Source organism: Oreochromis niloticus, linkage group LG3, assembly GCF_001858045.2.
Source record: "Oreochromis niloticus isolate F11D_XX linkage group LG3, O_niloticus_UMD_NMBU, whole genome shotgun sequence".
Lineage (NCBI taxonomy): Eukaryota > Metazoa > Chordata > Actinopteri > Cichliformes > Cichlidae > Oreochromis > Oreochromis niloticus.
Genome location: NC_031967.2, coordinates 53,526,739 through 53,552,868, shown reverse-complemented (window position 1 = coordinate 53,552,868; position 26,130 = coordinate 53,526,739). Strand labels below are relative to the sequence as shown.

General features: G+C 38.9%; 2 long non-coding RNA genes across 2 annotated transcripts; one reads left to right on the top strand and one right to left on the bottom strand.

The window, feature by feature from the left end:
• Positions 1–7,358: 7,358 nt before the first annotated feature.
• LOC109201149 (uncharacterized) lies at positions 7,359–11,393 on the bottom strand. Its single transcript, XR_002061155.2, has 3 exons — positions 11,248–11,393; positions 11,093–11,145; positions 7,359–7,590 (listed from the first exon to the last, which is right to left on the bottom strand). It is a non-coding gene; the product is annotated as an uncharacterized LOC109201149 (long non-coding RNA).
• Positions 11,394–17,462: 6,069 nt separating this feature from the next.
• On the top strand, positions 17,463–18,691 carry LOC102080241 (uncharacterized). Its single transcript, XR_002058471.2, has 3 exons — positions 17,463–17,578; positions 17,715–17,782; positions 18,293–18,691. It is a non-coding gene; the product is annotated as an uncharacterized LOC102080241 (long non-coding RNA).
• The last annotated feature ends 7,439 nt before the right edge of the window (positions 18,692–26,130 follow it).

The following is a 26,130-nucleotide window of genomic DNA, read 5'->3' as shown; positions in this document are numbered from 1 at the left end:
TGATGTTATTTGATAAATTATGCATTTTCATTTTGTGACCCTGAGTAGACTCACTTTGTGTAGTTTTGTGCAGGATAAACAAGTTAGTCTGCATTAATGTGGTGAATTCAGACTGTCTGTGGTAGAGAGGGATAATAGACCCTTATGAGTGATTTATGACCCCAATAAAAATGTTTAATGACCCCACACAAAATAAAGGTGCAAACTGGAACCAAAAGTGGTTCTTTAGACTGGTGCCATAGAAGAACCTTTTTTGGTGCCACAAAGAACCTTTCAAACAATGGTTCTTTGAAGGACCATTTCTTTCAGTGGTTCATTGAAGAACCTTTAAAGGTGCCTCAAAGAACCATCAATGCTTTGAAGTCCTCATCCTTAACTATGGGTTAAGGATGAGGACTTACCCTATGTACCCAAATAATCGTTGATGAATTGTAAAGTTACAATTCTTTTATGTAAAAAAGCATTTTTAGTTTTGTAAATAAATGTTGATGTTGTGCGACGGGATTGTGTGCTTCAATTTTATTTATAATGTGCCAAATCACTACAACAGACGACTCAAGACAATGACGTCCAGAGTAAGGATGTTGTTAGACACAGTGTTTCTAAGGTTTTTATGTCCCGTTACAATAAGCTCAGTTTTATCTGAACTTAGAAGCAGAAGATTAAAGCTCATTGTGTATCTAAAACATCCCAACAGTTTAACCAATAAAAGTGGGTATCACCTGCATAGCAGTGAAAATGTATGCTATGCCTTCTAAAGCACGTATAATGTAAACAGAACTGGTCTTTGCACAGAAGCCCGTGGAGCTTCATAATTAACCTCAGTGTGTGTGAACAGGACTCTCCATTTAATAATAGCAGTAATAAAATGTTATGGGTAACAGTATCAAATGCTGCACTTCGGTCTGGCAGGAAAGATTTCAACATTTCAATATGAATGAAGGAAGGCTAAAAACTGATTAATGTCTGATGATCTTTTCTGTGCTTCTTCAAGTTTGTAACACCAAACATACTAAAAGATGATTTAAGGTTTACAGGAAGAGTTAGACACACGTTTACTATTTTGCTTTATATTCTTGTTTCCATCACTGACATGTTCAATATGACTACTATTAGAGGAGAAAATAAACCCTGTGTAGTTTCAAAACTTTAATTTAATCAAACTGAGATGTTGCTTAACTGTGATGGACGTGTCTTTTAATCTTGTCATAAAAATCCTTAATTCTTGCTGATCGGAGCTGGCTTGGCTCTGGCTTATCGAAGAATTAAGAAAGTGGAACCGGCTGTTCAAACTCCCACAAGGCTGCCCGCTGGGATTGAAACGATGGGACGAGGCGTGAGTTCTCAAAATGGGCTCATTGAGTGCAACACAGATAAGATCATAGAGAGCCTTGCAACTGCCATGAATACTCAGAATAACACCTCTGAGCGCAAATTGGATCACATCTTGAAGAAGCTCACTGCGGTCGTGAGTTCTCAGAATCTGCTCTTTGAGCACAAGAATGACAACATCACGGAGCGTAAGTTTGATAACATCATGGAGAAGCTCATGGCTCTCCAACGGGAGATTGAGAGACCAGTGTTGGACTGTTAGAACAGCTTGAAATTCATATGAGTTGTTCACACTAAAGTAAAAATCAGCATCACTTCATTCGGCTATCACTCCAGAGTCAGCTGTGGTCTCAAGGCTGGAGCTGAACAACAACACCCTGATAACAGACTGTGCTTAGACTGTTCTTCCCATTCTATGCAAGGCCACCTGGGTTGGCTGGAAGACTGTTTACTTAGCCTGGCAGGGCGAAGGACACTGTCTCAGCTGAACTCTGGACACACACATATACACTACACTATATTACACAAAATAATGAGATTTATTTAAGGAGAAAAAAGATTATTTAAGAAGAGAGGATTTTTAAGAACTTTGGGTTTCACTTCTAAAGAGAGCAGAACTATACATGCCTACATGTGTGCATTCATGTGCTGTATGCACTAAACTATTATAAATCAAGAGATGCTGGCTACTATTAACCTTGTTTTTAGATCTAAAGAAAACCCACCTGCCTTTACTTTTCATGTCCATTATAAGTTGTCTGTCAACAACCATTGATTGATTTGATTCATTTCATAATGTGTCACGATCCTGGGTCTTATGACCCAGTGTTTTGAGTTTTAGTTCTTTTGATGTTTATAGTGTATGTTTAAGCTTACTAGGTTTCCTATGTTCATTTGTTATTAGATTCCCCTTGTGTCTTCCATCCCCTGTGAAGTCTCCCTTGCCCTTCATGTGTTTCATGCCTGTGAGTCTTATGTTGTCAAGTTCATGTTGTGAGGTCTCTGTCTCATGTTTCCTGTTTTATTTTGAAGAGATCTTGTGTTCCTGTGTCCATAGTGTTTAGTTTTACTCTTCCACTGAGGTCGTTATGTTCATGTGTGTCAGCTGTTTCTCCATGTGTTCCCACTTCCCTCATTATCCTCCTGTGTGTATTTAGTCCGTGTGCTTTCTGTCATTCCTTGTCAGGTCGTCTGCTCATCCACATCTCAACTTCAGGTATCCATGTCAGTTCACCATGTTTAAGGTTTTTCATGTTTAGTTTTAGTTCACCCAGTTTAGGTTATTGTTTGTTTCACCAATGCTCTTTTGTTTGTACCTTTTTGCTAGCCACAATAAACGGCTTGTTTTTTTGTTAAATCCACGTCACGTTCAGTTTTTGGTCTGCGTTTGAGTCCTCTTTTGCAACACATACAGTCTGCCCCAGCCAGACGGTGACAGAACGTCTGATATGTTTCACACAGTTAAGCACCAACTATCACTGCATGACTAAAATGTCATCTCTCTTAATAAAACATTATACGTGTTGGCACAGCTGACGCTGGTCATTGAACAAAAATGACAGATCAGATGTTAGAATTTTATTTCTATTTTAGCAGAAACCCAAGACTTTCAATGGTCAGCTGGTGTTTAGAACAGAGCTGAATAAACAACCAAAACTAACCCCCCAAAAATCTGATCGTTTCTGCAGCAGTCATCAGGATGAATATCCAGATATGTCTGCTCCAAGTGAAAACGCACTTCAGTTTAGAATAAATTGTTACAATACGTATATTATAATTTAACATCGAGAATAACGGTGGGTGAAAGAGTCTTTCTTACTGACAGCAGTGAGACATCACAGTTAAATAAAACAGTCCAGTTATGAAGCTTAAATTCAGTCTCAGCCAAAAGGATTTACTCAGGAACAAGTAAAAGACTGAATTAAAGAAAAATAAAAAGAAGTTAGAAATCATCTATGAATTCTCTCATGTTTCACTGAGAGGGGGTTTCTCACCGGGTCAGGTCAAGCTCAGACATATCCAAATTTGTAAATGCTGTCCATGTCTTAATGTCCTAATGAATCAAAAAGATATTTGAAGTTTGCACATTTGCATTCTTGCTTTAGAGCATGTAAAAACAAACATTGATTTTGTGTCACAGAAACAATAATATTTCCAATTTTACAGTTTTAGCTGCTGTTATGTGTAATTGCTGCTTTTTGAGTTTCAGATGAAAGGCATTCTGGCATGCTTGGCTGCACAAAGCACACACACAAGTCACGGCCAATGCTTGCTTGACTGAACAAGAACAGAGCATTTTGAACATACTTGACTTAATGCATACTTTGAAGTGAAGCAGTGCAGGTGACTGGTGTCTCACAAGTACACACAAGTAAACCTACTGAGAAACGGCCTGTGGTTAAAGTGTTAGGTGGATTATTTACATAGTGAGAGAAGCCAGTGGAGTTTATTATTAACAGGTTAAATGCCATGTCTTATTTAGTATTTACATGGATGTTAAAATCACCTCCAATCATTATTTTCATTTCATTTTTAAGTGAATATTAATGTATTAATTACTTAATAAATTATACAAATAATAATAACATTATTATTATTGGTCCTTGCAAAGCCTGACACTTTGAAGATTAAAGATGGTGACAATAAACAAGATAAGTAAGCTAGTAAACATCATAAAACACTACAGCTATGACAACTCTATAATTTTGAACATCTTTAACATTTTCTTCAAGCATGTTAGCAATTTTGAAAAGTTGCTGCCATACTGCAGTTTACTGCCATCTTATGGCCACAGTTCATTATTGATGTTGCTCTGCAGAGTGTGTACCCTGGACACCTCCTGCTTTTTAAACTATTCAGCAAGAATAGACCCTTTTTATTTCTTACTCATAATGTTTACAAGAACATTTTGATATTTTCAGTGGTTGATATGAAATTTTATAAATATATGAATTGTATAATTTTATATTTTATATTATATATAAATTGTATTTTCAATTATGCAAAACTTTAATTTTATAGGCATTTATTATGTGAACAGAGAAGATACAAAAACTATAAAATACAATCAGTGAAATTACACTTTAAAAAAACATTTTTGCCTAACATTTGATTCCTTTCCATATTTACACAACAAATCTGTTAATTAGTAAACAAAGTTGTGTGAAGACACATACAGTGGCTCTGCCTCACTCTCTCTCACACACCACAAGAAAATTGTTGATTTGTGTATCAGTGTTTTGCCATATTTTTCTGCTGCAGGTGCTGGGTTTTTTTGTATTTCTTTGTGCATTTCTTCTAATAGATGCAACAGTTTGTGATACAATTTTTATTTTTTCCCCTGCCCCTCAGCTTAGACATCCTACACATATACTGTAATAACTAAAATAACAGTAATAGAAAGACAAAAAAGAAATGCAAAATGTGTTTGTACTGGATCTTAATTCTTATTGCAAAAGCTGGCATACAAGAAAGGTTTAATTTTGCCTCATTGCATGAAAGTTCAGATATACATTCAGAGCATTGTGTCTGTGAAGGTTCTCAGTCTTCCAGGTCATTGTAGTCTAACGAGCTTGGAAAGAAAAGACTACTTTAAGTTGTTTGAAGACGTTTCACCTCTCAGGGTCAAATGGTGGAGAGTCCCAGATTTTTCACAATGAGTTCACCCGAAACCTTGGCTGATAGTGACCTACACCGTTTTCACAGCTTGGTTCATGTGATGAGGCAGAGGATCATTAAGGGGTCCTTTCTTGGTTGGATACTCCTACAGGGCATACATTATGGGACTGTCCACCATTTGATCCTCGAATTGAAGAAGCTTCTCAGATTTCTTATTTATTTATTTTTCTTCTTAAATTTATGCACCTGCCTGATCCAGATCCAATAAACTTAATTTCACTTCTCAAATATCACTGTGTGTGTCTCCTATATATATTTAACTGACATTTTTTTATTGTAACAACCAATGATTTATACAGGAAAATAATGACTATTAACAAGGTTGCCCAAACTTTTGCATCCCACTGTATATCTACACCTGTAATGTTTCATACTGATTATTCTTCACATACAATTACAAAAAGAATAATTTTTTCCTGTAATTCCTTTTTTAATGAATGAGGACAACTGAACAGTGAATAATTAAAACTGACATTTATTTATAAGGTAAGATTGGGAACATATCATGAAATCACTTGTTAAAATTACTTACACAGCAGTATGTCACCTTCTCTCTAAACAATACTCAAAAGTTACTGAAAAATGCTAACTTACAATACAAATAGGGTAATTTGTTTGTTCATATCTATATAACCTCAAATTAAATATTTACAATACCCTTTTCTTCCAAATAATAAAACAAATATTTAATAATGAATTAAATTAACAACAATAAATTATTCTAATTGGTTTTCTGTTCAAGCCAAATGTGTTACAAAGGGTTCAAGGTGGATCCACCAAACACTTTTATTATGTATCAACAAATTTGAAATTTGAAATTTAATCTTACTACCAGATATTAAATTTCATAAAATTATTGTTGTCCACTACATATGCCTGCTATATTTATATATTTATATATATGAAGTATAAATGTATATAAAAATAATCTATCTATCTATCTATCTCACATATATAAATATATATACATATATATATATATATATATATATTTATATATTTTATATGAAGGGTTCAAAAGTGGTCAGCCAAACACTTAAAAATTTTTTATCACTATTATTATGTATTTACATTTTTGAAATGACTTTAATCTTGCTACCAGATAAAGTTTCATTAAATTCTTGTTATATAGCCTGCTATTTATATTTCAAATCATTTAATGTGACAGGAGTTCCATTCGTTTACATTAACCAGTTATAATTTATTAGTCTGAGGTTTGTACTCACTCTCGAAGTTACAACTCAAGCTGGTTTCTAACCATGTGCTGAGTTTTCACTTTCTAAATCATTCTTAAATACATTCAAATCTGAACTTTCTTTTAGACTGCGTGTATCATTACGTTTTGTCAGTGAGAGTAGAAGTACATGGAGAATTCACTGACAGGAAACAACATTAGAAATATCGTCATCTTCAGCTCATCTACTCTACTGACACTGACACTGTCAATGGCAACACCTTCACTTCTTCATGAGTGCGAATATATGGAAACATCTTCTCAGTAAAAGTATTTATGAAGGTGTGTATGTGTGTGTTAGTATCAGGATCAGAGAACGACAGCTTTCCTCTGTTCCAGTTCAGATTCACTCTGATCCTCTGGAGCTTCTTCTCTACTGAGAGAGCAGTGGGTGGAGCTGATGGTGAATGTGCTGAATATTTACCTTCAAGTAACTCTATTCTCCATAATTTAGACCGTAACTCTCCCTTCCTCTGTACAGACTCTGCTAACACACCAAGGTCCCAATATGCACTGTCTCCTACATCAACATCCCAGCTGTGAGTCCCTGAGTTAAAGCCCTCAGAGCCCAGGACAGAGTAGAACCAATCAATCCTCTCTGGATTATCAGGAAGCTGCTGCCTCTCTCCTCCTCCTCTCACACTGGTCAGATCTTCAGACAGGATGAGGTCTGGATGAGCAGTGTTTGGGTCCAGAATGAGAGGAGTGTAGGAGACCATGTACTTCATGTTGTTCCAGATGTTGAAGGTCAGGTTGCCCAGGTGTTTGGCCTGGTCTATCAGAGCTCCTGAGGGCAGCTGTGGATCATCCAGCAGGGGGCAGCGCTGGACTCTTTCCACTGCAGCCTTGTAGTTGTGCAGGAATGAGATGTCTTCAGCTCTCAGCTCCTCCTCTGTGGCTCTGACTGTGTCTGAAAGAGGTGCTATCTCTCTGCTCAGAGCCTCCATCTTCTCCTTCATCATCCCACTCTTCTGCTCCTCTTCCTCCCTCAGTGCAGCCAGCCTGTCCTCCTCTTCCTCTGCTAGAAACTGGTGAAGCTTCTTAAACTGCTCCTTAATCTGCCTCTCTGTGTGTCGGGCCTGGACCTTAATGTGTTCTGCTGTTTGATCAAACTTCACTTGAACTTCTTCACAAACCTTTAACTTCTTCTTTAAGGGCTCCAGAGTTTCCTGAAGTTCCTTCTTGTGTTGTTGTGCAGCTTCATCGATGGGTCTGAATCTGTGATTGGTGTGTTTTTCTGAGGCACAGCAGACGAGACACGCTGGCTGCTGATGGTCCAGACAGAAGAGTTTGAGTTTCTCAGAGTGCAGACTGCAGAGAGTCCCTGAAGCTCTCTGATCTCTCTCCTGTAAGAACAAGGAACACATAGTAATATGAGTACATCATTTTTTCCACTTATTTTCTTTTTTCGCTGAATTGCTTTATTTATATACACTGTAGGGTGTACCTTACACTACAATGTAGACCCTACAACACAACAATAGAAAAAAAATAGCCAACAGTCATATGACCACATATGAGCAAATGCTTTGGCAACGGTGGGAAGGGAAAACTCCCTTTTAACAGGAAGTAAGCTCCAGCAAAAAGAGGCTCAGGGAAGGGCGGCCATCTGTGACGACCGGTTGGGGTGAAGGGAGAAAGACAGGATAAAAGGCAACTGTGAAAGAGCGCCAGAGATTAATAAGAACAAATGATTCAGTGCAGAGAAATGTATAAACACCTTCGAGAAAGGTGACTAAAGAAGAAATACTCAATGCATCATCCCCCAGCAGCCTACACCTATTGCCAGTGGCGGTCCTAGCCTGTTTGGCGCCCTGGGGGAATCAACCAAAAATTAATATTTAATTTATTTCATTTGAAAGCCAAATGCTCAGCCTTATCCACCGTAGCTGCAAAACTAAAAAACAAACAAAAAGTCTTATTTGTGATTATCTATCGTTCACTTGGACTACCATCAGCGACCCCCACAACTAGATCTCACCCACAGTGGAAACATGGTGGTGCAAGAGGAGACAGAAGAGGGGTAAGTGCAGAGTAGACTAATGGCTATTACACACAAATCCGCTATTCCAATCATTGTATTGTCCAACATGTGCTCACTGGACAACAGACTTACTTCGTTCCACTTTGAGGTCACTGAGGAAGTGTTGTGGCTCTTCATCTTTGTGGAAACTTGGCTTAACAATAACATTCACAACAGCACCATTCAACTCGACTGGCTAACATGCTTTTGAGCAGTCTAAGGAGCTTAGAAAGACAAGCGTCAGGACTTCTTTAGGTTGCTTGAAGACGTTTTAGCTCTCATCCGAGAACCTTCTTCAGTTCTAGGGTTAAATGGTGGAGACTCCCAGATTTAAACCCAGTGGGAGTTTCCCCCCAAGGAGGTTTAGGGTTAGGGTAATGACGTCCTGAACTTCACAAAAGAGATTTTTACGATTTGAGAAAAAATTACTCATAATATATAATCTTCTTCTGGCCTCTGACAATGGACTCATCTCTGTGCTTGTCCTGCTAGACCTCAGTCCAGCGCTCGATACTGTTGAACATAATATTCTATTAGAGTGATAACTTAAAATAACTTTTAAGTTATTTTCAGGTGAGAATGTAGCTGTGTAAACAAAAACAGCATGGTAATAAGTAGAGATCAGATTATATTTTAAATATTTGTTCAGTTCTCTTCCAAACCCCAGCAGCTGTCTGTTGGTATTTTTGTGTCCACTAAAATAAAAATAAAAACGTTCTAACATGTCACCTGTACATGTACACTGCTATTTAGTAATGGAGAGATTTTGCTACTGAGGTTAAACATGATATACAAGTCACTTAGATCACTTCTAAATCTTAATGTTTGGTTTATTTCAGTGTTTCATTTGTTCCTGAGTAAATCGGTTTGGCTGAGATTAAAATTAAGCTTGATAACATATTAATCACGCTTAAATTAAGAGGGGACGGCAGTAAAAACTCTTGACCTGTGACATCATCAAGTACGCTGGTGTTCCAACAGGACTCGTGTACTTAAGAATTGAGAAAGGACCAGAGTGACTATCTAGAGTCCGTCTGTCGTTATGCCATCCGGTAATGATCCTCTGCAGCTTTAAGTTCCACAAAATTAGGGAAACGGCAGTCTACATGCCATAGTAGTCCAAGTGAACGGCTGGGTTAGCCTCACTCTAATTCAACCCGGTCTGTAAGTCTGACGTCATTAACTATGTCTGGGCCCAAACTCCACTGCAGGTCCCAAAGTCAAATGATCACTGCACCCTTACTGAGAGCTGAAAAACTGTTCTTTCAGCTTTAATAAAATGATCAGTGTTGCTGCTCTATCAGGTGTAACAATTAAGTTTAACATCCAGGCATCCATGAAAGAATTTATTAAATTTAACGAAGTTAGAACTTAGCAGAGAGTTAGCTTGCTAGCTTCCATCCAAATATAATATACCAGGTTGTGACTGAGGGATTTCTGAAACAAATTAATACGTACAGCTCTGTTATCATTTCTGACATAAATGAAGACAGGAAAGTAAACAGCAATGACGTTTTTAGGGTTTCTGAAGTTTGGCGAGCTGGTATACAATAATGTGCTATGTGACCGCTAGCGACACAGTTATGTTAGCATAATATAAACAGTAAAGCTGGAGGATGAACGCTAATGAATGCAATCGCTTAATACAATCGCATGGCAGGATGCTGTAAACAGATCAAACTTTAGTCACTGAGATAATTCACCCACTATATAAGGTTAGTCATAAATATACTGATGCACTGGCTGAGCATTAGTTAAATCATAAGGTTGTAAAAACCTGAGCTTTAAAATGATTAGCAGTAATAAAAACAAAGAGGTTGACAGTGATCACTGACTGTTTTTAGGAGCTTGTTGAGATTAAATAGAACAAGATACAAAACATTAAAACATGTTAAAAACACAACAGTCTTATTAAACGCAGAGTACTTTGGGCTTGGAAGCAGGATTCATCACGTCATCACTTAAAGACTGAATATTTCCGCCAGCGGCAGGAAACAAAATTAACAGTCCAGCAGCCTTACGCTGAAACGTAACCGTGTCTTGCCACTAGCTTACCGACACAAACTGTGACTTATCTTTACGAAAAGTATAGACTCACTTGCTGGAAACTAACTTCTCCAACTGCTCTATATCATCCACACACCAATCCCCTCACTCTGTGCCACCTTCACAGACCATCTCCTCTTAGGAAAGTATAGTTTAGTTTTCACCAGCAATTTAACAACAAAAGATAGATAACTTATTTTAAAGAATATAAACATGTTTTTAATCAGTTTACATGGATTTTTTAAATCCAGGTTACAAAACATATTCATTTAAAAACTGCAATTTTCATTTTCTCAAGTTATCTTTAATATTAACTTGTGAGCAGTTCTTGTAAGCCAAGTGTCTCACATGTGTACTCATTTCTCTGACACCACCATCTCTTCAATACAGTCTTTACAGAATTTGTAGCTACATGAAAGAACAATGGAAATGTTACATGGCGTGGCAGACGTGTGGAGTAGGAGAATAGGATGCAACTTTTGATGCGAGTGAGCTTTATTTTGTAAGATGGGTAGAAACAAACAGAAACAGCAAGGCCAGGATAAAACTTCAACTGGAAAAATCTAACAAAACAAACCTGAAACCAAGAACAGAAATGCAGGGAGACACGGAGAGAAAACACAGAATGACCAGCAACCATGGAACACAGAAACAGAAACCAAAAGACTAGAAAAAATAAACAATGACAAAATCAAAGTTCAATAATGATACAAAAACTCAAAACACTGGGTCACTGACCCAGGACTATAACAGTGAATACTGAAGACCTCGTGACTTACCTGAAAGCAGAGATCTTCCTTTGATCTGGAAGCCATTGAGTCTGTGAGTGAAGCTGAAAACAGCAGACAGGAAATACAGTGAGACCTGGCTCCCCTCCCCCCTTTACTACCTTTACTAAAACTTCCTTTGTGTTGTGTTTTAATTTCAAACTCACATTCAGTGTGTGGAGCGTCAGCAGCTTGGAGCAGCAGTGTTGGAGTTTTCCACTTTTCTCTCCTGTAGCTGGACTCACTCAGAGGAAGCTGCTAGTTTGGTCTGAGCTCAGTCTGATTGTCTGTGCGTCTCTCTTTACTGAAGAAGAAGAACTTCCTGTTTCCTGCTTTGGCACCAGTAGTGGTTTTTGATACGGGCGGTTGCCAAGGGCGGCATCGTGGTGGGGGGGCGGCATCACGGGCATCGGCAAAAAAAAGAAAAATTGCTCGTACTCATGCTGGCCCGACATCAGCCAGCGCATATTGAGATAAGCATAAAATATGCATAAGCATATTGGCCTAGGCACCGATCGATTTTCTATCACCCATTTGAGGTTCCAGTAACAGACTAAACTCCAAACAATACATTATGTTACAGATTTTAATATTAACTAGTCAATTGTTTATTTGTCCTGTTCTCATTGTATGATGTATTATGATCGTTGTTTGGTAGCCGTTTGCATACAATGCATACTCTCTCTCTCTCTCTCTCTCTCTTCGTGTGTGTGTTTGTTTCTCTGGCAAAATTCAGTATGGTTCCGACAACAGTTTTATGTTAATGTACAATCCTTAATATGTTTTATGTGTGTGTGTGTGGTTGGGGGGGGGGGGGGGGGACCATAGGGAGTGTTCGCCTAGGGCGCCAAACAGGCTAGGACCGCCACTGTTTGCCGCAGTTGGGTGATGTAAGAAACAGAGCTTTATTCAGAGCTTTATTCACCTTCATCTTATTCATCTCCGGCTATTGAGATGGAATGTTACCTCTCTGATGGGGAAGGAACCTGACCTGTTGCATTAGGTGTCCACCTCTAAGCATGGCTTGGGCTCTGGAACCAGTCTCCTAGAGAGGAACTGGACTGTTTCAGTCTGGTTGCTGCACTCAGTGAGAGGCAGTGGGCAGGCATGGGTATTCTTGTATGCCCACGGCCTGCTGCCAGTTTGTTGGGGTTTTCAGCATCGCTCAGAGACATTTCTCATTTTAGAGATGGCGCAAATGCAACACATTCCAAAAATGTTGGGACATGCAAGTTTAGCATTGGGTCACATCCCCTTTTCTTTTAATTACACATTTTAATCTTTTTGAAACTGAAGAAAGTGTTGCAATTTTACGATTGGAATTTTTGTCTATTCCTGCTGTAAGTAAGACTAGAGCTGTGCATCAGTGTGTGGTCACCATTGTCTGATTTTCCTCTTCACGATGTGCAAAACATTTTCAATGGGAGACAGATCTGGACTGCAGGCAGGCCAGTCAGGGACACGGACTTTGTGTCTGTGAAGCCAGCCTGTTGTAATTTGTGCATAATGAGGCCTGACATTATCCTGTTGAAATACACATAGAGTTGCTAGGAAAAGACAATGTGTTGATGGGAGCATATGTCGCTCCAAAGTTCCTGTGTAAGCCTGTGGTGCCTTCACAAATCTTCCATGCCATGGACACTGATGCACGCCCATTTATCACAAAGGTTTGTTTTTGCATCTGTCTTTGGTAACAATCTGGATTGGGGGGGGGCTCGTTCCATGTCAGATGATCATAAGCTGAGAAAACGCATTGGCATTTCTGCACAAAGTTGATATTCGCTTCCTCTTTGCGTGGTACAGCTTTAGTCTGTATTTCTTGATCTATTGGTGGACTGTGTTAAGTTACAATGAATTTCTGAAGTGCAGTCATAATAGAATGACGGTTTTGAATGCAATACCTTCTGAGAGCTCGAAGGTCACACACATTCAACAGTGGTTTTCTCTCTTGGGCTTCATGCATAGTGATTTCTCCTGTCTCCCTGTACCATGGATAATCACATACCTAAGTTCTTTGTTATCGTTTTAAGTCCCATACACAGTGGCGAGCCACACCCATCTCTGCTTGCAAAGACTGAACCTTTGGTGGGTGCTCCCTTTATACCCAAGCTTGATATGCACACCAGTTATCTCTTAACCTGCTAATTAAGAAGATTACAGATTGTTATATGCAGAGATGGGAATAAGTACAATTACTTTGTTACTGTACTTAAGTAGAATTTTCAGGTATCTACAGTGTTGGTCAAGTTACTTGAAAAAAGTAATCAGCAACTAATTACTGATTACCTCCCCAAAAAAGTAATCCCGTTACTTTACTGATTACTTATTTTCAAAAGTAATTAATTACTTAGTTACTTAGTTACTTTTTAAAAACACGATTTACAACCTGAATAGGTGATAAAGCAATAGATCTTTCAGCCCAATTCTACTTTTTCTGCATAATCCATCATACAAAATGTAATCAAATGGAAACGTCTGTTTAAAACTTGTTTTATTAGTTTTAATCTTTTAACTTTATGCATCAAGCAAAAATTTAATTATATGCAACATTCTCTGACTGGAAGAAATTTGTTTAACATTTAAACCTATTTTCTGCACATTCCAGCACATAAAATAAAATATTTTTTTGTGTTTACACTCACTCTTTCAAATAGATGAAAGTAAAACACAGCAGAAAATAAATAAAATCAAAGACTCAGCGGTCCTGTTGCTCTATTTTCACCTGTAACGCAGGACTGGGTTAGGCCAACCCGTTCTCACTCCCGACGCGTAAAATACTGACGATTTTGTCACGTCCCTTAACTTCTCATGCTGACGTTAAAGGTACCCTTCCACTTTTTTATGCGACGCTGTGGGTTGTCAATTCATTCCAATATGAACCCGCTCGCGGTGATCAGAGACGCTTCGAGCAGAGTCTTCAGCCATCCATTTACTCCAATAATAACCCCGTCATGGCGAAACATGACACCGTGAAGCACAATCTAACTGGAGAACCGGGGACCCTCTCCGCGAACGGGTTTTTCTCCCTAATTTAATGCTTTCTTTTAATGACATCTTTAATATTTCTCAACAAAAACACATGAAAGTATCACTGATAATTCAACAATAAAATCGCTTCATGTTGTGGCCATCACACAGTGTTTTCCAAAGTGATTCACGATCTGAAAGTGCGCAGATTTAACGTACATAATCCTTTGTTAGGTTTATTATTTTCATTCACCACTCCTGTTAGTTTTGGATGCGCTCGGCTCCAACCAATCAGACCAATTTACGCTAACGGCACACTAATCCCGTAACTGCACACTACCCATAATCCTCAACCGCCGTTGCTATGGAAATGAAGATAACAACAGCTTGGTGCTAACCGTTATTCCTTTATTTACTCTAAAATAATAACCAGCGATAATACGAAAATAAACTGGTCCAGTGTTTAATTATGTAATTACAAATTGCAATATTTATCTACAGCGCGCCTTTAGCGACACGTCAACAGATCTTAAGCAAGGCAATTGGATGGTTTTTACTGCAATGCATCTTGGGAGTCGTAGTAAATGTATTTTTCAACTCACGGTCCTGCAGGAATTTTTCAGCTCGACACGAGGCAGCTTCTAGCTAAGTAAGTTGTGATAAACTGTGGGTAATTTGCATGTTCACTGAAATATTAATTTCAGTGATATTAAACTGATATTAAACTTGAAATGTTTTCACAGAGCAGTCTGTGTACCAAGAGAACTACTTCTGCAAAAGTTTATTTAATTTTTTTGTGATGTATTCTCATGTGTAAGACACTTGCTTGGCCACCCAGCTAATGTTAGTACTGCTCTATTTTAGCAATGTATCTTTTCTGTAATCAATTCAGTTTTTTTTAACCCTATTCTCGTAATTAACTCAATATTAACGATTTTAATCTCTAATTGATTTTTTTTCTAAATATGGTGTAATAATGCCTCGTAATATAAGTTATTTCTTTGGTCATAAATTATTTTTGTAATCATTTAACCAAAGCAGACCTGAAATAATCCCTACATGTTCCATTTTCATTTGCAGAAATGACAAAACCAAAAACCAAACCATGCCCTTCCTGTCAGGCTCCAAACACCTGCAACAGGAAGACATGCAGTGGATGCCTGGGCAGCCTGAACGTAAAGGAGGGATTGAAAAAAAAACAAGAACAGTTTAAAAACAGTAACTGGGCTGCCTCTGTTAAAAAAACAAAAACAGAAATGCGAGCAGGGTGGTTAATTCAGCCCAGTTATAAGTTTAAAAGTTCTGATCTAATAAGTGGTTGGTCTGCTAGACAATTCTTTATTATACTGGTGTTGGCCAGATGGCGCGATATGGCAGCCTCGCTTCTGTCAGTCTGCCCCAGGGCAGCTGTGGCTACAACTGTAGCTTGCCTCCACCAGTGTGTGAATGTGAGAGTGAATGAATAATGTCATTGTAAAGCGCTTTGGGTGCCTTGAAAAGCGCTATATAAATCCAATGCATTATTATTACAATTCTTTATTAATCACAGTTGTCAATGTTTTCTTGTAAGAAACTAACAAGACATGTATATACACATAAAATATTAATTTTGTAAAAGAGCATAAATAAAAAAGTTATTCATATCAGAATAACATCATCACACTAAAGACATCAAACTACGAAAAACTTGTTAAAAACTATTTTTATTTAAGCTACTTCTGAATTTTAATTTAATCAGCTATTAACTGAGAGACAAAACATTTCAAGATGGATTTTATCATACATTTACAGGTTTGGTCACCATAAATACTTTTTAACTATCTACAACAATAAAACAACAAAGATGTGAAACTTAAACACCAATTTGCTTACATGAAAGACTGGCTGCATATGTTTTTCTTTGTTGTTCTTGCAGGTTTCAAAACTACACGCCCTGGGCTACCAGCCTATTCTGTTTCTTGGACAGTTTGACCGTAAGAGCCGTATAGTAGGGGACGTGATCACTCAGATCGAACCAGCGGAAGGTGCTACACGTGACATCCTCATGAAGATGAGGAAACTTTATGATCACCTTCTGAGAAGTAAGATATGCTTTGTCCATTATCTGTAACCAGGTGTCCTTTGGGTGATACTCATGGTACACCTTAGATAAGTAGGCAGTTCACCACAAGATACATAGAGACAAACAAGATGGTGAAGATGAGGATAGTTAACAGTCACCAGCTATTCTGTTTTACTCTACTCTATTCTGTTCTATTCTATTCTATTATTCAGCCAAGGTTCAGACCAGTAACCTTCTTGCTGTAAGGTGACAGCTGCCCTATATGTCCTGTTGCTAACATGAAAATAGTGTTATATATGCCTTATTACCTCCCCATGTGGCGTTCACATCACCAAAGCTAGCCATACTGAACCTCTGGTGTTACCCACCTGAACAATTTTGTATGTGTGTGTGTGTGTGTGTGTATAGTATGGTCTTTCACACTCATGTATATACAAATGTAATTTTAAAAATCTTCACGAAAACCAGACCTGATAATTCTCTTCGAGACTTTCTAGTATAACAAATGTTATATAATGTTACCAATATGAACACCAAGATTCTTAAATAACTTATATACTTCTTAAGAGGTTACCTGATTAGCTCCCTGAGGTAGTTAGCATCACCATTGTACAAAACTCTTAAGTCACAGTACTAGGTTGAAGTGTCAAATGTTATGCACTACAAAGTCAGGAAAGTAGTCTCATTAGAGGAAAAAAGTCATTAGCTATCTGGATTTATAGTCACACTCATTAATTTATTAATGTACAATGTAGAAAAGCACTACAGATGTCACACTACCCTAGAGGGCACTTGTACTGAATGATTTGGGTCAGTGAGAGTGAGTGAGATGACTTATTTGATGCCAATATTTACAAGTTGTAACTTTAGTAAAAACCTAACTGAAAACATGCAAATCACTACTTATTATGTGTTTATGTGTACTGTACATTTTTTCAACCCATTTTAATGAATGTTTAATATTTAAAATTTTGCAGAATTACAAGCTTCACCTCCTGCTGAAAGTTCTACACCAGCAGCTGGACCATCCTCTGCTGACAGTGTCGATGCTGGACCAGTCCCAGACCAAGAGGCTCTAAACGAGGAATTTATTCTTCATTTAGAGCCTGTACCAACATCTTCCCTCTGTCAGCCTCCTGCATCTTCCTCTTCAACTCTGCTTCCTCCTACATCCTCCTCTCCATCTCTGCTTCCTCCTGTGTGTTCCTCTCTGTCTCTGCTTCCTCCTGCATCCTCCTCTCCGTCTCTGCTTCCTCCTGCATCCCCCTCTTCATCTCTGCTTCCTCCTGCATCCTCCTCTCCATCTCTGCTCCCTCTTGCATCCTCCTCTTCATCTGTGCTTCCTCCTGCATCCTCCTCTTCATCTCTGCTTTCTCCTGCATCCTCCTCTCCATCTCCACATCCTGCATCTCCCTCAATTTCTACGGCGTACACCTCGGATGTCCCAAACAAAAAAAGGACAAGGAAAGGTTAGATGTTACGGTATTGTAAATGTACGAAACACATGACAGGTTCGTTAACTTTGTTAAGATTTCTTTTTCTTAATGTTTGCATTTTCTCCAGTCTTACAGACCTCATGTAAATATTTCATTTGTTATTTTTCAGAATGCCGAAAACACCGTACACAGAAAATTTTCAAATATGAAGAGATAGTAGACCGGAGAGTTGTAAATGTAAGTAATTTAGCCTGCTGTTGTGCAGATTTGTTTGCATCTTTGGACTTCCTGGATTTGAACTGTGCCTGACTGACTATCCATAAGCTTTTGTATTTGATGAATCTACATTAATTCAGCCACTGAGTCAGGATTTCACTCCAAATAGGACATTAAATAAGAACATACCACCTGATACGACCTGGTGGTGCTGCCTTCCTGGTGTTTATGTTCTTTAAAGTCCTCCTGACATCATGCTCAGAAGGAGTGATTGATGTGGAGGTGCTCCTTCCCATTCAGTAACATCTGCTTCAGTTAGTTTTGCTTGTGAGCCACAATGTAAGCAGTGTTGCTTTGCTGACATGCACTCGATCTTGGTAGTACAAGCATTGTAGTGGTTCTTATGTTTTTGTAAACTAATTGTATAATATATTGAGCCATTCAATAGTACATAAATGTTTATAAGCTCCTTTTTGTATGCAACTTGCATGTCTTTCTAAATTAATTGTTTGTTTATATCATGTTTTTCAGGAAAAAGAAGAAGTTAAAGTCAAGTGGAAGCCCTGCTTAACATGGTATGTAGTAACAACGGGAACAGACATTCATATTGTTGATAAATAGTTATCACCTCAATTTGAATTCATGTATGCAAGGCAGAAACTTGGCTGGGCCCCGAATAGAGAAGAGCCTTCTTAATGCATTGATAAAACTATCAGCAGACATAGTCTCTATCAGTTCGATATGCACAGCTCTAGTTGACATGCATGTGAATAACACAGCCCAACGTTTGTTCTGGGAACAACCACCTCTTGTACGACGCGTCACAATTGTCCATGGCCCAAACACATCTAGGCCTACAGTGGTAAAGGGTGGTTCAGGGGTGACTCGGTCTGCGGGCAAGTCTGCCATTTTCTGGATCTGCATTTTGCCTCGCAACTTACAACATGTGACACACCAATGAATGACAGATGACACAAGCCGCTTCCCTCCTATTATCCAGTACCCAGCACCACGGATAGCTCCTTCAGTTATGTGTCTTCCTTGATGAACTACTTGTTCATGATAGTGAGTTACAATTAGTTCGATTTGAAGAAGGTAGGGGGGCCAACTTCACTCACATGTGTTTATAAGGTTGGGGAAACCTGCAGTCAGCTGAGACTGAAGAAGTCACTTGGATGAGTGACACAACTGAAAATGTCCAGATGAACAGAATCAACCTTTTGGGATTTACTTTCCTGGATGATTAAGCACGCATCAAGACATTATTTTATTAAAATTTTTAAAATGATAGCGGCACAAACGAAAATTTTAGCAGCACAAACCAGCACAAACGTAGCACAAGCGTTTGATACCACTTTTGTTGGATTTGGGTAATGTGGGGGGGCTGGTTGACCTCTGATGACCTCTAGAAGTTTTTATTAATATCTTTAAAATGATAGCAGCACAAACGAAAATTTTTGCAGCACAAACGTTTGACATCAATTTTGTTTGATTTGGGTAATGTGGGGGGGCTGCTTGACATTTTGACCTTGACCTTTTCATTAATATCTTTAAAACAGAAGCAGCACAAACAACAATTTTTGCAGCACAAGCCAGCACAAACGTAGCACAGTTGATTGACACCAGTTTTGTTTGATTCCATTAATGTGGGGGGACTGGTTGACCTCTGATGACCTCTAGAAAACGTTTGATACCACTTTTGTTGGATTTGAAGAAGGTGGGGGGGCCAACTTCACTCACATAAAAGATGCCTGATCATGCAGGACTGAAATCACTGGATCACAATGAATCAGAAGAGAGAGAAAGATCCTCTTCTGGTTTCATGGTCGGACTTAAAAACCTTGAGATCAGGCTCCACAGAGTTCAGATGGAATCTCCTGTAAAGAGTGTCAGCTGATGTCACACTTGGATCTGATGAGGTTGCTCTGATTTCTGGAGCTGCAGTGAATAATCCTGAATGTTACATTTAGGAAGCTGAATGTATAGATATACATATCAAGTTTATGTTATCCCTGTTACATTTTAATCTTTGTTCCCTTAGGACACAGTAGTGTTTAGTAGTTGTACGGTATTCATTTTATGTGTTACCTCAGTTAAATTTCAATCCTTCATTCATATTTATTCTTTTGCTGTGGTAATCCCTTCTCTTAAATCATTTTCTCCCAAAACTGCAAATATTTTCACAGCAGTTGCTCTTAAAACTTCCCAAATGAACTAAATCTGTCCACCAGCTTTGAAACAACACCTGCTGTGACTTTATGTCCAGGAAAAAGAAACTCAAGCTAAACTGGTTTTGGGCTGTGCTTCCATATAATACCAGTTTGTACCAGAAGATGAAGCAGTGAGTCAGTGTAACCTTTATTTAATTAGGCAAAGACCACAATCTTATTCACAGTGGCAGCAAAGAAATGTTGAAAGGTAAAAACAGCAGCACACATCAGGACCATTTTAAAGATCACAGGTGACTTTTACTTAATTCAAATTCCTTCAAATTTTGGCTCCTCCTTTCACTTTAGTGTATTTACTGTATCCTTGAAGTCCACGTGATGTTTTTTAACGAATTCATTTTGATCCACATGTTCTGCAGCTGTTTTCCTGTTGATTTGAAGTTTGTATTATGAAATCCTGACAATGTTAAAGCGTTAGTTATATTTGATGAACTGTGTGTAACGTTTGTCTTATTAAACAGTTTGGTGTGAAAAATGAAGAATTGGTCTCAGAACAAGTAGTTTGAGCCATGATTTCAGATTCAAACTTATTTAACTGTTTTCAGTGGTACATGTGGAGGTTTATCAGAGGAGGAGACTTGGCTGTTCTCCACTCACACAGAACAGGGTTCCTGCAGCTCATGAAAAACTCTGAAATGATCTTCAAGGACAAAAATATTAGATTTTTCTCAAAAACGTGCTGTGGGCATCACGTTTTTAGAGAGTGTGTTTAAGATGCATTGTGACTAACATGTCACACATTCCAATAAAGCAGATGTTCCTGCATTGCAACAGCGCTTTGCAGATGTGTTCTCCCCCCTGTCCGTGTGCTCGACTCTCATGGAGCACCACTTTGAAACGCAGCTGATTGGCAGATTCCCTTGTCTGCAGAGTCCAAAGACAAAAACGTCCTTCTCCACTCTGTATGGTTCGTAGCAATTCATCACACTTCCGTTTGGCTTGTTTGAAGCCCTGGCCATTTTTCAGCACCTCCTGTAGCGATAGCTGCGTCCTCACACTGCATATGCTGTTTCCTATCTGGATGATGTCGTCATTCATAGTGATACCTCGGTGGAGAATGTGCAGTGGTTGGTTACAGTCCCGGTTTCCCTGAGGCAGGCAGGGCTGATGGCAAACCCAAAGAAGTGTGTGGTTGGATGGAGGGAGGTACAGAGTTCTTTGGTACAATTTTGAGACCCCATTTGAAGGCTGATTACACCACAGCGACGTGATGAAGGCTGTCCCAATTCCAAATGCGCCCTTCATTTCCCCGGACTTGAAGGACGAGTCAGGTGTATCATTCGTGGCCCAACACATCCCAGAATTCATAGCGCAGCTTTGACTGCGGCTAATTGTTTTTTTGTTTTTGTCTCAAAGTAACTGAGGATGAAACACAGAAAAAACAGCAAGCTAAGCTTTTTTCAATTTGGCATAATTAAAAAACAAATGTATTAAACAGCAAAAATGAAGCTTTCTTTTAGTCGGAGAGGAACAAAAGCTGCAGCTCAGGATCAGTGAGATGTTGACTTTCTGTCCCGACGGCGTGTCCGTGTTCATGTAGTTGAGTGAGAAAGACGACATCTCACTGATGCATCGGGTCCATGCTTTGTTTTCACGTCTTTGTGTGGAATCTGTTCACCTGCTCTCATTTATTGTTTTAACTGTTTGGTGGCCATTGAAATAGTTTTGTGAGCTCCCTGTATTTCTGGCAAAATACATTCATATTTAGAAATCAATTCAGGATTTAATGAATCAATATCGCATTATTCATCACGTTATTAATCGATACCGACTCGGATCAATTCTAGCCTGGTGAGATCGATTCTTTACTTTAATTTCTGCTCTTGTTTGCAATGCTGTGCATTCGGCAAAGACGAAACAGTCAGGTCGCCAGACTCGCTGCTCCCGTGTCAGCGAAGAGCAGGCAGACTTTGCTCCTCCTCCCCCCTCTTGTGTTTAGATGTTACACTGTCATGTGACGTGACTTTGGGGGATTGTTAAGTTGTTTACATATTAGTTATATATTCACCAGTTGTTTTTGTTGTTGAGAATTTTAATTGAAATTTTTGTATTATAGTTTCTCAACAGTACTTGTTTCTTTTAATTTGTTTACTTTTTATTTTTCTAGATTTTTCTAAAAAATACATTTGAAAAGAATTGATACCTGTAAACCACCACAGCAGACCCAATGGCATTTTCATGCTTCGCAGCATCATTCAAGTCATCCGGCTTGTAAGAATAAAGGCTTTGCACCCCTGATGATCCACCAGGACAAACTCAGCAGTGTGTGAGGAAGAGGAGGAGGAAGAGCCAGCAGCAGCTGACAGATGGAGAGAATAGACAGACTGTTCCCTGTTTGTGAAGGACTGCTAGGAAAGTTTAACATAACTAATTGTCTGTCCTGAATCAGTCTTATTAGGTAATGTTCAAATAATGTTATCATCCCAGTGTTTTCAGTGTGGGAGAAAGTACTCAGGGCCTTCAAGTTACACACTATGAAAGGCAGCAACAAGTTTAATATTCAGAAACCTAAAGTATGTATCAGCAGCAGAATGGAGCTAAAAATAAATGTTTGTTTCAGTTCTATGAAGCTTTGAGTATTTTGGATTAGTAGCACTGCTGTGTTTGTTGCATCATATTACTGTAATTGTTTATATGCTTTATATAGTCTGAGGTAAGTTGATCTATAGTGTTACATCATATTCTATAAGGATGTTATGTGTTTGTATACTTTCTGCCCAGTTTGACCCATTTAGCCTGCCTTGTTAATGTTGTCAAGTTCGTGTCATGCGTCTTTGTGTTTTGGTTTACTTTACATTTCAGGGGTGGTTGTACCTCAGGTGGCAGAGTGGATCAGCCAGTAACCAGAGGGTTGGTGGTTCGATCCCAGGCTGCTCCAGTCTGCATGCCAAATATCCTTGGGCAATATACTATCCGATGCATCCATCGGAGTGTGAATGTGTATGAATGTTGGATACTTAGCATTTAAGCTTAGAAGTGATTGGGTGAATGAATTAGTTGTATAAAGCGCTTTGAGTGCTCAGACAGAGTAGAAAAGTGCTATATAAGAACCAGACCATTTACCATTTCCTGTGCATCATTATGTTCATCCTAGTCATCTGTTTCCCCATGTGTATATTTAAGTCCTTTGTCTCTTACTGTTCTTTGTCAGGTCATCTGTGATCCTCGCCGTAGATTTCATAGTTTTTCCTCATTGTTTCACTGTGTTTCATAGCATTCCTAGTTACTCTGTGTTCATAGTTTTTCATAGTTCTTTCACAGAGAGTCATAGTCTTTAGTTTACAGTGTTCTTAGTCTCCTTAGTTTTCCCAGTTTCAGTATGTCTCTAGTGTTGTTCTCATGCCATCAGCCACAATAAAGGCTCGCTTTATTTTTGGAAACTTAGTTCTGTCTCTACCGTGTCTGCTTTTGGGTCTACCTCATCTTCACACCAGCGCACCCGGCCGTAACACTGATATCTATTCTATATGACTTAAAGCAGTTATAATATAATATGATTTTCTTACCCAATCAAGGAATATTTATCAGTCTACTCTTCGTTTTATCAAAGACCATTATTCCTGTCACGGTTCGGCATGGCAGACCGTGGGGTGTAGGGAATGAGGACCCAGGCACGGTGCTCTGTGAGTAAACAGTGCGTTTATTTACAGTGGTAAGAGAAATAACAGTCAATCCTCTGTGCACTCCCGACTCCCGTGACGTGTCCTTTTCCCAGTGTCAGTGTCCCTTCTCCCGGCTCCTTGATGTCTGAGCACCCCGTGCTCACTGTCCTCTTGTCTCCCCGCTTCTCCTGGGGAGATGACAAACACACAGCGATAAGACACACACAATGCGGAAGAACAATCGTACTGACTGGCCGAGAGACTAACGTCAAGTCACGCAATGATCCCATGTCCAAGAGAGCTCCACCACACTCTCAAGTAGCTCCTCCGACGAGGCCTGATCAGCTGCAGGTGTGACATGGTCTTCAGGTGTGGCCAATCACCTGCCAGGGCCACACCCACACAGACACATATGCACGGAGAACGAGGGACAGCAATACAAAATACATATATTATAATATTAGTCCAAAACTGCTCAGGGTCCCTGGGTCACTCAGACCCAGGACCCTGACAATTCCAGCTTAAAAATTTTCTTTTCCCACATATATGTAAGCATTCGGGCAGATTTAGTAATTCCAACATATTAATATTGTCTCTTATATATAATACATCACTGTTAAAGATGCTTGTCTTTGAGTGAAGATATAATTCAATTCAATTCAATTCAATTTTATTTATATAGCGCCAAATCACAACAAAAGTCGCCTCAAGGCGCTTTATATTGTACAGTAGATAGCACAATAATAAATACAGAGAAAAACCCAACAATCATATGACCCCCTATGAGCAAGCACTTTGGCGACAGTGGGAAGGAAAAACTCCCTTTTAACAGGAAGAAACCTCCGGCAGAACCAGGCTCAGGGAGGGGCGGCCATCTGCTGCGACCGGTTGGGGTGAAAGAAGGAAAACAGGATGAAAGACATGCTGTGGAAGAGAGACAGAGATTAATAACAGATATGATTCGATGCAGAGAGGTCTATTAGCACATAGTGAGTGAGAAAGGTGACTGGAAGGGAAAAATTCAATGCATCATGGGAATCCCCGGCAGCCTACGTCTATTGCAGCATAACTAAGGGAGGATTCAGGGTCACCTGGTCCAGCCCTAACTATATGCTTTAGCAAAAAGGAAAGTTTTAAGCCTAATCTTGAAAGTAGAGATAGTGTCTGTCTCCCGAATCCAAACTGGAAGCTGGTTCCACAGAAGAGGGGCCTGAAAACTGAAGGCTCTGCCTCCCATTCTACTTTTAAATACTCTAGGAACAACAAGTAGGCCTGCAGTGCAAGAGCGAAGTGCTCTAATAGGGTGATATGGTACTACAAGGTCATTAAGATAAGATGGGGCCTGATTATTTAAGACCTTGTATGTGAGGAGCAGGATTTTGAAATCAATTCTGGATTTAACAGGAAGCCAATGAAGGGAAGCCAAAACAGGAGAAATATGCTCTCTCTTTCTAGTCCCTGTCAGTACCCTTGCTGCAGCATTTTGGATTAGCTGAAGGCTTCTCAGCGAGTTTTTAGGACATCCTGATAATAGTGAATTACAGTAGTCCAGCCTGGAAGTAATAAATGCATGAACTAGTTTTTCAGCATCACTCTGAGACAGGATATTTCTAATTTTAGAGATATTGCGCAAATGGAAGAAAGCAGTCTTACATATTTGTTTAATATGTGCATTGAAGGACATGTCCTGGTCAAAAATGACTCCAAGGTTTCTCACAGTGTTACTGGAGGCCAAGGTAATGCCATCCAGAGTAAGAATCTGCTTAGATACCATATTTCTAAGATTTTCAGGGCCGAGTACAATAACCTCAGTTTTATCTGAATTAAGAAGCAGAAAGTTAGCGGCCATCCAGGTCTTTATGTCTTTAAGACATTCCTGCAGTTTAACTAATTGGTGTGTGTTACCTGGCTTCATGGATAGATAGAGCTGCGTGTCATCTGCATAGCAGTGAAAATTTATGCTATGTCTTCTAATGATGTTGCCTAGGGGAAGCATGTATAATGTAAATAGAATTGGTCCTAGCACTGAACCCTGTGGAACACCATAATTGACCTTATATATATATATATAAAGTGATAGTAAATTTAAATAAATGCAGCTTGAATCTTTCCTGAAGCTCAGTATTTGAAACAGAGTTCAAGCTCACTGCTTTATTAAATCATAATTAATATAATAATAAATATAATATTGGCCATATTGTATTTACATTACCAAAGTGAGATGACTTTAGTCTCATGTGCAACATTAGCTAATTGTTATTTACTAGTAATTATTATTATTAATTAATTATTAATTATTAAATTATTACTAGTGATAATTTAATAATTGTTATTTAATACCTAATCTTAAAATTACAGTCCCGTGGTCTCAGCCTCAGATACTCTCTGAAACATCTCATAAAACAAAACAGACAAAAAAACATTTTTGTCCTTCAATTCTGTCAAACAAAGCTGTATGAAACGTTTCTACCAGTTAGAATCATGAGCAGCTAGTCCCATAGACCGTCCCATTTCACAAGCCTCTCACTTCCGCCCTTCT